The following is a 3888-nucleotide window of genomic DNA, read 5'->3' as shown; positions in this document are numbered from 1 at the left end:
TGCCTTCCATTTTCTGTCTATCGCTTTGTCATCGCAAGAAAAAACAACAACACAGTCATCCACCACAAACGCACATCTCGCGGCAGGGCGAAGCAGCGGGTATGAGGCGGGCGCTTCACACCTCGCCAGCATGGAAGGGCGATGCCAGGGGTGCTTCGATGAGAGTAGCAAACTGTCTCTATCATTTGAATTCTAGTAGCTAGAAGTTGAGGAAGAAAATCAATGTTGCTACAAGACTTTAATGGTGTGCGATGGGTGCCACTCGCCGGTGTGGATAATTGCAAGTCAGTTTCCATGCCATATAGTCTCCTTGGTCTGATTGTTCCATCCCCACCCCATTTCACCGCTTCGTCTTCTCCCTGGTCATTCTCCATGGAATTTGGAATTCATATTTTATTGATGTTGTTTTTACTACCAACTGAATGAAGGTGCTCTTAGTTGACGTATTGGCGAGTTGTAGAGAGGCGATGGCCATGGCGGGCATGTGAGCACAATGGTGTGACAGTGGCGACTTTCCTAGTGGAGTTGAGGAGAGGTGATGATTAAGTGGGCCTAAGGCGATGGTAGCGGCTGCTCCTAGACGAGGAGCTCCTCCACCACCCAGGTCAACTTCTCGCTGCAGGCCCAATCTTTATTTCAACCTCCATATTATGTTGATCCATCTGAAACAACATTTATCTCTAATTGGTATTTTCATGTGATGACAATGTGGTTAGTGGAACTAATGAAGATTGTTAATGTTTATCTAGGTCATTTGTTCCTTGCAAATTTACTGAGAAAATGATTGACCCCCCCCCCCCCCCCCACTTCAAAAAGGTTAAAGGCATGATTTTCAATTGACTTGAAGCTCGGTATATTTCAGTCGTAAGAGAACCACACTAGCTATCAAGAGGGGTCGAGGTGCTCGAATGATGGCATAGGAACACTTCAAACATATACACAAACTACTCGGCACCTCCTACTTCAAAAAGTATCGACTCCCACCTCGACACCTCCTAAGTGTCCATGTTCACAATACCCCGTGCACACGAAAAAGTCAACTACATAATTAACTCTAGATTGAGACAAAATTAGGGGATGGCTCGGTCTCCGTGGATTTGAAGGAGTTGATAGTAAAACCGATGCTTCAAAATGTTTCCAACAATAGTCTTTTCAAAACATTGATTTTATCTTTTTTCAGACCTAGTCTTGCATGAATGTGATTTCATCACAACAATTCGCTTGCAGTTAAAACATTCATCAATGTTTATCACAAAACTTCAGAATTTTTTGTATTATTTTACTTTTTTTGGATTTTACTGATCATTAGAGAGCATGTGAGCTCGGCTGGTTCTACTGTCCCGGTCCAGGTGTGTTAATGGTGTCGCCATGCAGGAGCATTAATAAATAAACACGCTTGGAACGGCATATGAAGGTTTTTCTAGCCAATGATTGGACCATGCATGCGTAATTAAATTACTAGTACCACCACCAGTGCTTGGTCATTTCCTGGGTGGCAGTTTCGGCGCTGGATTTAGTCTTGGGAATAAAGGGGGAATTATTCACAGATATTAAGTGGGACTTTGTTGATGCCGCCGTAGGATAGGTTAAGGGTCAGACCAATTTTTTTGTCCTAAATGTAATGAAAAACCACCGTGTTTATATGAATATCATTTGGTTTAGTTGAACTGTGTTTGAAATGTATGCAGCCAACGTTGAATGGCCGGCTCCTGCAACCATGTCCGCGGACTGATCTCTTCCTATCCACGGACGGATACCAAAACAAATTTGCGGGTCAGCGTTGGAGATGCTCTGATCGGTGGCAGTTTTGGTGCTGCACTAAGTCATGGGAATTAAGGGGAACTTTATTCACAGAAATAAAGTGGGGCTTTGTTGGTGTTGATTGGCTATTTTCAGAGATGAAATAATCGCTTACACGAACAAAACGGCGGAGATGCATGGCGACGAAGGGACTGGAGTCCTACTCGTAAACATGTGAGGGTGATGTGATGATTGGCCTGCCGCAAAACGTTTGACTGGTCACTTTTTTCGTTTGGAGTTCCTATCTAACGTCTGTCTGTTCGCATGCTCTTTCTCTCTCCATCCGGTCGCTCGTTGACACTTGCGAAAGACCCGGTATAAATTGCACACTCCACAAACATCTGATCGACCTCGCGCAAAGAGGAAGTGCAACAACCACCCTCAGGCCATCCAGGTTTCGGTCGCCATGGAAGATGTCTCCACAACAAGCATCACCGATGCCGCGCGCTTGGTGCAGCTGCTCAAGATCGACGGCTATTGCGCGACCGATAACGTAGGCGCGAGCAACAGCTATTCCATCAAATCCAGATGGAACGTCGACGGGTATGATTGGGAAATCTGTATCTATCTTGATCTCCAATGGTCGGTAGCACTGGAGCTAATCTTCCGAAGTCGATCCCGCGCCAACAATTATGTGAGGGCAAATCTCGGTTGCCGGTTTGTAGATCCGAAAGGAATTCTCACTCCATCCGAGCAGAAGACCGTGTCAGGGGAGTTCATGTATAACTCACATCACTCATCTAAATTGATGCTCATGAAAAGATGTGATCAAGGATGATGCCCTGACTCTGGAGTGCACCATCACCGTCCTCAAGGAATTACCAATGCAAACATTCCCCGTCAAACAAATCCCAATGCCTGCCGTGCCATCTTCCAACTTGCACGAGCACTTCGGCGAGCTCCTGCAGAGCGAGAAGGGCGTGGACGTCACATTCCTCGTGTCCGACGAGTCTTTTGTGGCGCACAAAGCCGTACTCGCCGCGAGGTCCCCTGTGTTCATGGCCCAGTTCTACGGGTAAATGATGGAGAAGAGGTCACATCGTGTCGAAGTTAAAGACATGGAGGCGGCAGTGTTCAAGACGCTTCTCCGATTCATCTACACCGACACGGCGCCGGACTTCGGCCAGCAGCAGAAGGAGCAGGCGACGACGATGGCACAGCATCTGCTGGCAGCCGCCGATAGGTACGGTCTGGACAGGCTCAAGCTGATCTGCGCGGGTAGGCTCGCCGGCAGGATCGACGTCAGCACGGTTGCGACGACATTGGCATTAGCCGAGCAGCACAACTGCTCAGGGCTCAAGTCTAGGTGCGTCAAGTTCATCGTCAAGATCCCTGCTGTTCTTGACGCTGTGCTGGAGACGGAAGGGTATAAACACCTGGAAGCGAGTTGTTCTTCTGTGCTTGACTCGGGTATTTTCTTAAAATATTAACTTCAACTCCTGGAACATCTCATATGGTCCATGACGTTCAAAACGTCTTTGAAGTCCCGATTCTAAGCCATTAAGCATGGTGCACTAAACTATCAAGTAGTCATCATATTGAGCTAGCCAAACGTTCATAACGTCTGCATCTGCTCCTACAATAGGTCTGTCACCTAGCGGTGCATCAAGGACATAATTATTCTGTGCAGCAATGAGGATAATCCTCAGATCACGGATCCAATCCGCATCTTTGCTACTAACATCTTTCAACATAATTTTCTCTAGGAACATATCAAAAATAAACACAGGGAAGCAACAACGCGAGCTATTGATCTACAACATAATTTGCAAAATACTATCAGGACTAAGTTCATGATAAATTTAAGTTCAATTAATCATATTACTTAAGAACTCCCACTTAGATAGACATCCCTCTAATCCTCTAAGTGATCACGTGATCCATATCAACTAAACCATATCCGATCATCACGTGAGATGGAGTAGTTTCAACGGTGAACATCACTATGTTGATCATATCCACTATATGATTCACTCTCGACCTTTCGATCTCCGTGTTCCGAGGCCATATCTGCATATGCTAGGCTCGTCAAGTTTAACCTGAGTATTCTGCGTGTGCAACTGTTTTGCACCCGTTGTATTTGAACGT

General features: G+C 46.0%; 1 pseudogene; it reads left to right on the top strand.

The window, feature by feature from the left end:
* The first annotated feature begins 467 nt into the window (after nt 1–467).
* Nucleotides 468–3230, top strand: LOC123050849 (BTB/POZ and MATH domain-containing protein 2-like; annotated as a pseudogene).
* Nucleotides 3231–3888: the final 658 nt, after the last annotated feature.

This window comes from Triticum aestivum, chromosome 2D (assembly GCF_018294505.1).
Source record: "Triticum aestivum cultivar Chinese Spring chromosome 2D, IWGSC CS RefSeq v2.1, whole genome shotgun sequence".
NCBI lineage: Eukaryota > Viridiplantae > Streptophyta > Magnoliopsida > Poales > Poaceae > Triticum > Triticum aestivum.
The sequence above is the reverse complement of the archived record's forward strand: the minus strand, read 5'-3'. Positions and strand labels throughout refer to the sequence as shown.